Below are 12,218 nucleotides of genomic sequence, written 5' to 3' on the forward strand. Positions count from 1 at the left end.
CACCTCCCCCACAGCTAACTCAAGACTACTTTTCTACTTTATTATACTGTTCTTTAGCTAACACAATGGACTAATTACATCTTTCCACGGCACTCAAATGGCAAAGGGCCGTGTTAGGTATCCCAATAATGACAATCCTGCTCATTTCCTTGAGATGCCAGGTCTGGGTCTTGTTGATGCACTAGAACGTGTCCTGCCAGGACTTGCCATAGCGGTTTGTGCTTTGTCAGCACTCACATTTCCGGTTGTGCAGCTTGAAGGATGCCTGACACATCTCAGATGGAAAACAATAAGAAACAAGTACAACTGGTATGCTTGTGTGCCTCTCAACCAGTGGGGATGAACAATGAACGCATTATATATCGCATTTATTTTTTTCTGCCAGTAGGACCTGCAATTGAGTCTCTTCAGGTTAGCGTTGCGCATCTGTCACGTATAAGTGATAAAAATCTGTAGCAATCGAACAAAATGTATAAGATGAGCTCGTGTTTGAAGGACCCCTGCAAATGGACAAATGAACCCGAAAATGTCTGATTCAATTAGAAATAGCAGCCTTCATGTGACCTTTCGGGTACATGTTCTTGAAACTTGTACTGTAACTTGGTCTGCTCATGGTAACATGCCCACCAAATTTCATGTTACTAAGGTTAACTGGCTTTGGGGGCTGACTTTGTAATAAAAGTGTTATTGCGAGTCAATAAATTTCGTTGCCATGCATCAAACCAAAAGGGCAGACGTCCTTTGTGTTTTTGGTCTTAAATTTTTTTGTTGTTGTTCTACTCTAGATAGTAATGCCCACTAAATTTCATGTTGCTAAGTTAATTGGCGGCGGCACGGTAGCCGACTGTTTAGAGGTTCAGCCTCACAGTTCTGAGGAGGGGGGTTCAATCCCCGACCCCGCCTGTGTGGAGTTTGCATGTTCTCCCCGTGCCTGCGTGGGTTTTCTCCGGGCACTCCGGTTTCCTCCCACATCCCAAAAAAACCCACATGGTCGGGTTAATTGAAAACTCTAAATTGCCCGCAGGTGTGAATGTGAGTGCGTATGGTTGTTTGTTTGTATGTGCCCTGCGATCGGGGTGTACCCCGCCTCCTGCCCAATGATAGCTGGGATAGGCTCCAGCACGCCCGCGACCCTAGTGAGGAGAAGCGGCTCAGAAAATGGATGGATGATCCAAAAAAGCTGGGACAGGTGGCAAAAAGGACTGGGAAAGGTGAGGAATGCTCATCAAACACCTGTTTGGAACATGGTGAACTGGCTAATTGGGAACAGGTGGGTGCCATGTTTGGGTATAAAAGGAACTTCCCTGAATTGCTCAGTCATTCACAAACAAAGATGGGGTGAGGTTCACCTCTTTGTGAACAAGTGCGTGAGAAAATAGTCGAACAGTTTAAGGACAATGTTCCTCAATGTGCAATTGCAAGGAATTTAGGGATTTCATTATCTACGGTCCATAATATCAGCAGAAGGTTGATGAGTGAAAAGGGAAAGGGAAGATCCAGAAAAAACAATAGTTTATCAGTTTGAACATGAAATATTTTGACTTTTGTAGTGTATTAGGTTGAATACAAGTTGAAAGGGATTTTCAAATCGTATTGTGATTCTATTAATGTTTTAGACAATGTCCCAACTTCATTGGAATTGGGGTTTGTATTAGTACAATGTGATCCTCTACAGTGTAAAAACATACGTAAATACAATTTGCGGGGGTTAGAGACAAAGCCCTCACAAGAATAGCAACAATTGGTGAGTAAATTTAAACGCTAACGATACCCCAAGCCATGATCACAAATGCTTTAATATAATTTGAAACGCTTCTCACAACATTAGCCTTAAAAATGCATGGCTTACAAATGATCTGATTTGAAAAGAATGCGCCGGAACTGCAAGGATGTTGCCGTGTATGCCGCTGCTTTGCAACCCGTAAAAATAAAAATGACTACTTTCCTAATAGCCATTTTAAGCATTTGGATTGACTATAGAGTGTGTCTGAAGCCTTTTCCTGAAATTGGAGTGGAACAATTGGGATTCAGAGTAGAGCACATCGTAAAAGCTTTTCCAACTTGTAGCACAAACAACTCGGATTCGCGATGAAGCGTTTGGGCTCTACTTGGAAATGGCGCCATAGTTTTAAAGTTTAACTTGTTCAAAACTGTGTGCCCAGATTTTACCCCTCTAACCTTTGACTTTAACAGTTTTGCCGTTGGTGAAAACATCAAAGCCCAAAAAAAGTCCAAAAGAAAATGGACAAGGGATGCATAAGAGTTGGACTACAAGTAATTCATGTAAACCCCCACAAATCATCTGAAACAGTACTGTCTGTATCGAGATGTGGTGTGTGCTGTTTCTACCCCTTGGTGTCAGTAAAGGAGTGATTTCCAACATTTATGGAGCCAAGGCACATATTTTACAAGTGAAAAATCTCCTGGCACACCAACAAACAAAAATGTCACAAAAAGTGGATACATTAATTACTGTATTTACTTCCTGCCATCTAATAGAAGAGCATTTATTTGTTCTGTCTGTCACTATGCCTCACTGGAATAAATAGATGAACAAAGATACCTTATTTCTTGTAAATAAAGAACGTTTTGAACAATTACATAAATGTTTTTAATTTCCCATGGCACACCTGGGGAGCGCTCACGGCACACTAATGTGCCCCGGCACACTGGTTGGGAATCACTGCAGTAAAGCCTTAGGCATAGAGTTCAATGTCTGGATGACGGGAAAAAAACGGAAAGACGACTTAGTCACATTGGTGTGATATGTCCTTTCCTATGTTCGAAAGGAAGCACCTTTTTATCTCTTTCTGACCATGTGATGCATTCTCCAAAGGTTAAGGAAAGGTGGTATAAAGGTTAAAATACTGTAGGTGCTTAGAAGATGGCGGCACGGTGGATGACTGGTTAGAGTGTCAGCCTCACAGTTCTGAGGACCCGGGGTCAATCCCCAGCCCCGCCTGTGTGGAGTTTGCATGTTCTCCCCGTGTCTGCGTGGGTTTTCTCCGGGCACTCTGGTTTCCTCCCACATCCCCCCAAAAAACACGCATGGCAGGTTAATTGAAGACTCTAAATTGCCCCAAGGTGTGAATGTGAGTGCGAATGGTTGTTTGTTTATGTGTGCGCTGCGATTGGCTGGCAACCAGTTCAGGGTGTACCCTGCCTCCTGCCCGATGATAGCTGGGATAGGCTCCAGCACTCCCGCGACCCTTGTGAGGATAAGCGGCTCAGAAAATGGATGGATGGATATTCAAGTGTAGAAATTCAAATTCAAATATAAATGATTCAAATTACGTTCCTGCTGGCACATATTTCTTCTGAACTACTTTCAGCAATTATAAATTTTCACTGATACATATATATTCTTAAGTACACCATAATAATTGTCAATGTGGACAAATAAGATCAATGTGTTCCAATATAATGTAATAGTAGATTCCACTTATCATTCATAGTGACTTGACAAGCATATTTAACCTCTGGAGCCCACAAAATCTCCCGCATTAAATGAGTACTAAATAAACATGTCTATTTTATAAGAGCAATCTTCTAACTCCACTTTCCCCTACTATTTGATACTCTTCGGTCGTTCAGACTTTACGTTGCCCACAAAATGATACAATTTTCGTGATTATTATTTTTCGGCGGAGTCGCAGGCATTTGACGTCATACAAAGAGTCAAACTTTATTGACAGTCCGTTCGTCCAATCAACATCCAGCCATTGTTTCCTACTAGCAAGCGGCAGAAAAAGCTACAATTTGTTCATGTTCAACAAGATAGATTGTATTTAATTTCAGTATTCATCCATACAATAACTGAACATGAACTGAACATGATAGCAGCTAATAGGTGAAAATCCCTCAAGTCACCCGGGTACATTACTGTATGTGCACGTATTCCGCTCAACCAGGAGATGTCATGGTTTAACTTCAAAATATTTTTGTTAGACACCAACAACCAATTCATCTTGAACAGATACAGGCTTTCTTTTTTAAATCACAATTTTATAGTGTTGTATAGTTATGTGGTATTTAAAGGGCTTTGTTTGCATGTATCCCGTATTTGTTCTTAAAAAATAACTTCCGATCCATATGATATAAACTATCTCTAATTCCTCAAACAAACAAAATAACAAAACAGAAAAACAATGATGGTGAAGTGTTGGCATAGTACGAAGAAGGATAAACCTTTTTGTAGGTTGACAACGGTGTAGTATTTTCACCAATCATTAGCTACTGTGAAATATGGAGGAAACTGGGTTATTTTTGTTTTACTGCATCCAGCACTGGGTATTTTGAGTCTGCGCTGGGTAAAACAAAATCTCAGGACTATTGAGGCATTCCAGAGAGAAATGTGTTGTCTAGGTGTTAGAAATCAGTGTCAGGAAGATGGGCCTGCTTTGCTACACATCTTCTTGTTGCATCACAATACCGTATACTGTACAGTGGGTAGAGAAAGATTTCAGACCCACTTTGCTATATTGCAGCCATTTGTTAACATCATTTAAGTTATTTTTGTTCTCATTAATGTACACACAGCACCCCATATTGACAGAAAAAACGTAATTGTTGAAATTTCTGATGATTGATTCAAAAAGTAAAACTGAAAAATCACACAGCCATAAGTATTCAGACCCTTTGCTGTGACACTCATATATTTAAGTCTGGTGCTGTCCATTTCTTCTGATCATCCTTAAAATGGTTCAACACCTTCATTGGAGTCCAGCTGTGTTTGATTATACTGATTGGACTTGATTAGGAAAGCCACACACCTGTCTATATAAGACCTTACAGCTCACAGCGCATGTCAGAGCAAATGGCAATCATGAGGTCAAAGGAACTGCCTGAAGAGCTCAGAGACAGAATTGTGGCAAGGCACAGATCTGGCCAAGGTTACAAAAAAAATTCTGCTGCACTTAAGGTTCCTAAAAGCACAGCGGCCTCCATAATCCTGAAATGGAAGACGTTTGGGACGATCAGAATCCTTCCTAGAGCTGGCCCTCCGGCCAAACTGAACAATTGGGGGAGGAGAGCCTTGGTGAGCGAGGTAAAGAAGAACCCAAAGATCACTGTGGCTGAGCTCCAGAGATGCAGTCGGGAGATGGGAGAAAGTTCTAGAAAGTCAACCATCACTGCACCCCTCCACCAGTCGGGGCTTTTTGGCAGAGTGGCCCGACGGAAGCCAATCCTCAGTACAAGACACTTGAAAGCCTGCATGGAGTTTTCTGGACTCCAAGATAGTGAGCAATAAAATTCGCTGGTCTGATGAGACCAAGATAGATATTGCTGGCCTTAATTCTAAGTGGCATGTGTGGAGAAAACCAGGCAAAGCTCATCACCTGTCCAATACAGTCCCTACAGTGAAGCATGGTGGTGGCATGTTGTGGGGGTGTTTTTCAGCTGCAGTGACAAGACAACTGGTTGCAATCGAAGAAAAGCTGAATGCGCCAAGTACAGGGATATCCTGGACGAAAACCTTCTCCAGAGTGCGCAGAACCTCAGACTGGGCCGAAGGTTCACCTTCAAAAAAGACAATGAGCCTAAGCACACAGCTAAGATACCAAAGGAGTGAACAACTGAGAACAACTCAGTGATTGTTTTTGAATGGCCGAGCCAGAGTCCTGACTTCAACCCAATTGAGCATCTCTGGAAAGACCTGAAAATGGCTGCCCACCAACGTTCACCATCCAACCTGACAGAACTGCAGAGGATCTGCAAGGAGGAATGGCAGAGGATCCCCAAATCCAGGTGTGAAAAAATTGTTGCATCATTCCCCAAAAGACTAATGGCTGTATTGGCTCAAAAGGGTGTTTCTACTATACTGAGCAAAGGGTCTGAATACGTATGGCTGTGTGAAATCATTTTTTCGTTTTGGATAAATCAGCAAAATTTCAACAATTACGTTTTTTTTCTGTCAATATGGGGTGCTGTGTGTACATTAATGAGGGAAAAAAATACTTCAATGATTTTAGCAAATGGCTGCAATATAACAAAAGAATGAAACATTTAAGGGGGTCTGAATAATTTCCGAACCCACTGTATATACGTACGAAAGAGCATCTGGAACATGCTGGAAGAGGACCATAAAAGACCTCCTTGTGTGGTATAAAGCTGATCATTACACTAGACTTGAATGTCATCTCTGTGGATTAAAGCACATGGAGACACACAGAAGGCAGCAGTGTTATTCACAAGTGCAGCCTCCTCTTCACTGTGTCCCTCGGGCAGGCCATGTGCAGTGTCCAAAACAACTCTTGTATTTTATTGAAGAGTGAAGAAATATTCTGGGGAATTCATATGCACAAGTGTGTTTTGAGGATTTGTGTATTGGACAGTTATTTCTTATGACTGTTCATTTCTGCTAATGTGGCGGGGTACACCCCAGACTAGTCACTCGTCAATGGTCAGGCAGATATAGACACACAAGCATTCATGGACACTTTAGAGTCTCCAGTTGACCTAAAGTGAGATTTGTTGAGAGACTGGTTGCCAGCAAATTGTACCAAACTGACCCTATCATGAATGTTTTTCAGAATGTGTGCAGAAACCTGAGTACCCGCAGAAAACACACGCAACGAGATAACATGGAAAGAACATGAAAAGCCCACACCGGAAGGCAATAGAGCCCAGATTAAAACCCAGAACCTCAAAACAGTGAGGCAGACATACTAACCAATAGGCCAATATGCTTCTCGATGTCCATTACTGACCCTCCTGTTATGTTGCGGGTCAAAGTCATCCGATTTAAAGTTTAACAAGAGCAACTATTTTACAAATATTTGTAAAATGTTGATAAATCATCACCTGTTTGCCTTTTTTCTGTTCTTATGGTTATTATATTTATTTTTGCAAACACTTCCCCATACATACATACATATTGTGATATACCATATAAAAATACATCCGATACAGTGTATCTTGAATCTGTGCAGGATACAAGAAGATCTCAAGACTATCAAGGCATTCTGAAGCAAAACGTGCTTCCTGATGACAGAAAGCTTGGTCTTGGTTATGTTTTGGGGTTGCTTTGTTGCGTCAAGCAAGGTTGTCTTGAATCTGTGCAGGGTACAATAAAATCTCAAGACCATCAAGGCATTCTGGACTAAAATGTTCTACAAAATGTTTGGTCTCAAAGCGATCAAGGTAATCTGGAGCAAAATGTGCTTCCCAGTGCCAGAAAGCTTGATCGTGGTTATGTTCTGGGGCTGCTTCCCAAATCTGCCATTATGGGTCGTAATGTCTACAGTGTACAATGCAATCCCAGTACAGTGTTTCTGAAATCTGTGCTGGTTGCAAAAAAATATCAAGACTATCAAGGCTTTCTGTAGTGAAATGTGCTTTCAAGTTTCAGAAAGAGTGAGAATACACTCCAACGTGAAGCAGAGAGACCATGTCTAAACACAACTATTTTCACCCTCGGTGCGCCTTGAAAGGAGACTTGGAATCCTCGGCAATGTCCCTTAGAAGTGTAAACAAGGAGATAACAATCCCCAGCACACACTGTGAGAAGATCACTTGCAACTATCAATTTCCTTTCATGGCGATTGTGCTAAGGAAGAAGTTAGCATGTGACGAGGTTGCAGGAAAAAAAAAAAGTACAGAATAATTTGCACTGGATGTCGAAGCATGATGGAATTTGACCTCTGGCTCTCATTTTACGTTCCATTTTCGTTCCTCATGTCGGTGCTGGGAAAGAAAGAGCAAGATTGAGGCGGTTGTGACATGTCAGCTGCCTTTCACGTTAGCTGAGGAATGTTGGCCAGGAACTCACGATGTTGTCAGTCAGGCAGGAGGCGAGATAAGAACGCACAAAGCTTCATAAATAAGATTGACGGCCTTTGCATTCCACCGAATCTCCAAGCATCCGCACAATCTCCTCACCACCACCTCATATCCACTCGGTCCAGGTTCAGACAAGTTTAACATCCTCATCGGCTGTTAGTAATAGCAATAATGTAAGCGTCAATTTGATCTGGGGCGTGAGGAGTAATCCAGTCGGGTACACATATCAATCAATGTCAACAAAGACCCAGGAAATATTATCCTGAGTGATTATCCTGTTGTGCAGGGTGTGTTAAGAGTGATTGTCCCATCCCTATGAGGTCTGGAAAACAGTCGTCGTTGACAATATTAAATGTAAGCAGGGTATACACATACCGACAATTGGGACGAATCTGAGCATTTTCCCTCTCTTGTGAGCAAAATGATCAAAGGCCTGATTATCAGATGCCTCTGAGTGATTATCCTGACCGATTATCCTGTGGTGTGGGGTGTGTTAGGAGTAATATTTCTGCTCAGACGATGGTGGGAACGACAACCGTAAATGTTAAACCTATTTAATAGTAATGATCACAAATCCTTATGTTTGTGGTGAAGTTGGCGTGAGCCATGGACTCCATGATTGCGACGTGAAATGGAGTGATAGCGAATTAAGCGGGGTAAAGAAATACCAAAAATCATTCGGTATTTTTTCCCTTTTCTGAACAAAGTCAGTAAAGGACAGATTATTGGATGTCTCTCAAAGATTACCCTGAGTCATTATACTGTGGCCCCCCGATCTGCTTGTAAAACTGTTGAGGCCGACAAGTTGTTAAACGTGTTTAATACTTGCAATCTATTTCTTGTACTACTACTACAACTCTTTCTCCTTGTTATTTTCTGGCAATCTACATCCTCTGTTGTACCCGTATGTTTCTAACAAATCAGTCTCGGTACTATGACAGACATCCCCATGTTTGTGTAAGAGGAGTAAGAACATGCTCATTTTAAAAAATGTCTTTGTGGGTTCTCTCACAAATTAGAATAAGCTAAAGACTGACGTGGCTTCTTTAGAGCGCCCCGTTGTCGGTCGTGAATGCACGCACGTCACATAGAGAAAGAGGGAAGAACGAAGGAAGCAGGGGTAACAAGCGCTTCGCGCTGGTGTGACCGCTTTAGAGCGCCTTGTTGTCACAGTGTGAAAAAGCCCCACGATGATTCGGTGGGTATATTCCATTCTCCTAAGGCTTTAAGCAGATATATTTTGACGGCTGAAACGTGTAGTTACAGTGTGTGTAAGCATAAGAAAGATGCTAGATGAAGTTGCATCCATTTTTCCAGGGCACAGCAGTAGCATTTAATTGACAGTTGACAGTTGAGCGAGGCGCTGTTTTCCTGCATTCAGAGGACACACCCACAGCGCTTGATTTTTTTTCATGATTTTGAAGCCTCATTTTATGCACATGGTGATCTCTTTTAATCGTTCAAATTTGGCAGGGTTGTTAACAACACTCTTCTCTGTGGTGTGTCAAATTTAGAAGACATATTTGTTTTCACTATACATGCCGGTATGTGTTTACTGTCCTTAAAGTGACTTGTAAAGCATGTGAGTCACATTCATTTCATTGTAATGCGTCTTTGTCAGAGAAGGCGTTAACCCCTAACCCTAAAGCGTGAGGGTGTTTCATCAGAACCGAAACTTAAGTGCTCTGGATTTGACCATGTCAAATGCGATCCTGTGACCCGCATCGCCAAAATAGCTTATAAACACTTGGGGGGTCTGCGGCCTGGTATATAAGCAGTAATTAAAAAAAAAAAAAGTGTGGAGGAATGTAGCACATGTTGCTGGCAAAGGTAAAGGCTAAAAGGAATTTCAATTGGCGTTAGCGGCTAATCTGGGAGGGACCAAATGCCTTTCTTTGTCCCATATAGGGTGTCGCAATGGGAATGCCAGACATGACAAGCACGCTCTTTTGGTGGCGGGCATAGAGGCCGCCCCAAGAACTGAGAAGAATGCCGCTCTGGTAGTCATTAATGAGGAATGATAGTGTTGCTTTCTCGCTCACTCTGTGGTGGAACTAAAGAACAGGAATGAGGATGTGAAGTATCAACGTGAGGCAGGAAGAGTCTCATGGGCAAGAATAGTACTGATTTTCAGCACTCAGGGTTCTTTTTATATGCCTGCGCTGAGAGGTCACATCATTAGGCACACCAGCACAATCCAGTAACATGCAACAAGAGTAAAGTTACCTTTCCAAAGGTAATAGTGCATATTTGTTACAGAGTATACTCACAAAATACTAGAAATAACTTAGTGTGATGGAGTGTATTGAAAACAATATCCATCTATCCATTTTCCATACCACTTAGTATGGACCCTAGTGGGGATCATTAGGGTCGCGGGCATACTGGAGCCTATCCCAGCTGACTCTGAGCGAGAGGTGGGGTACACCCTGAACTAGTCACCAGACAATTGCAGGGCACATATAAACAAACAACTATTCGCACTCACGTTCACACCTACGGGCAATTTAGAGTTTTCAGTTTTTGGGATGTGGGAGGAAACCGTAGTATCTGGAGAAAACCCACGCAGGAACGGGGGAGAACATGCAAACTCCACACAGGAGAGGCTGAATTTGAACCCCGTGTCCTCAAAACTGTGAGGCAGATGTGCTAACCGAACACCGTGCTACCTTGAAAACTAGAGCCACAATTTATTTTAAATATAACGTAACCTATTGTTATATTAATACCTCTCTGAAAGCGTAAAACCCCCTAAGCATTACTGTTAATAAGTGTATCTGAAATATTTTATATTTTACATATGTTACAGTATATACAGGTAATACACAAAATGAATCATACCCTGGAGTTAAAAAAATATCTATATATTTTTGTTATTGTTGTTGAATGGTTGTCTTTTAGCTGGAAATTACACAAGAAGGCCAACGCAATAATAATAATAATAATAATAAAATGTATTTTTAAAGTTAATTTTTAATTGTTGAATGGTTGTCTTTCAGCTTAAAATGACACAAGAACGTAATTGCAACACATAAATATTCATATTATTATTGTTATTAAATTAAATGATTAATTTATAGTAATTATAATTCCATATGTCAACATTTCAATTATCCTTTAGATTGGGGCAAAAAAATAGTCATAATTTTCAAGATGTGGAAAAAAAACCTATGAAAAAAATATATATTTAAAATAAATAAATTTTTAAAATAAATAAATCTCTCAAAATATAACCTTTTGAAGTCTGTTGGGAGTTATTTCCTGTTTTTTTTTTTGTTAATTAAAGCATCCACTAACTCAAAATTTGACCAGGGAATTTATTATTTTGGTCTTAACTGAAATGTTTTATCTATCCATCCATCCATTTTCCATACCGCTTCTCCTCACTAGGGTCGAGGGCGTGCTGGAGCCTGTCACAGCTGACTCTGGGCGAAAGGCGGGGTACATCCTGAACTAGTCGCCAGCCAATTGCAGGGCATATAGACACAAACAACGGTTCGCACTCACATTCATACCTACAGGCAATTTATAGTTTACAGTTAACATATAATGCATGTTTTTGGGATGTGGGAAGAAACTGGAATACCCGGAGAAAATCCATGCAGTCATATAGACACAAACAACGATTCGCACTCACATTCATACCTACAGGCAATTTATAGTTTACAGTTAACATATCATGCATGTTTTTGGGATGTGGGAAGAAACTGGAATACCCGGAGAAAATCCATGCAGTCACAGGAAGAACATGCAAACTCCACACAGGGGAGGCCGGATTTTAACCCGGGTCCTCAGAACTGTGAGGCAGATGTGCTAACCAGTCCATCACCGTGCCGCCATGTTTTGTCTATTTTTTTTTTTTTTTTTAAATAATGTTATTAAAATTTGTGTGGTCAGTGAAGCAGGGTACACACTTAACATATCAACCAATTTTAGTGAGAGACCCCACAAATTACAAGGAAAAATCAGAAAGTCAGTCCTCACATAAAGATATGTGACTGTAAAACGTAACTTGAACATAAATTTAACGTGTTTAACATTTACAATTGTTACCACCGTCCATTTTCTGAGCAGATAGGGGAGGGGGGAAAAAAATCATTCTTAACACACCCAGCACGACAGGATAATCGGTCAGGGTAATCTTGAATTTGAGCGTTTTCTTGACCGAAATAATTGGGCTAAAATTTAGCCCAATTATTTTTGAATGTGTACCCACTTGACATTTATGACTGTTGACCCTGACCGTTTTCTGAGAAGCTCAGGGATTAAAAAAAAAAAAAATCTCTCTTAACACACCCAACAGTAATAGCACGATTTGATCCGATTATCGTTAAGGGTACACAGTACAGAGGTCCCCTCAACTAGTCGACTAATCGATTTAACCCCCATTTATCATGTGATTACTCTGCTTTAACATAGGAAGTGAGTGTGGATGG

Source organism: Phycodurus eques, chromosome 13 (genome assembly GCF_024500275.1).
Source record: "Phycodurus eques isolate BA_2022a chromosome 13, UOR_Pequ_1.1, whole genome shotgun sequence".
Classification (NCBI taxonomy): domain Eukaryota; kingdom Metazoa; phylum Chordata; class Actinopteri; order Syngnathiformes; family Syngnathidae; genus Phycodurus; species Phycodurus eques.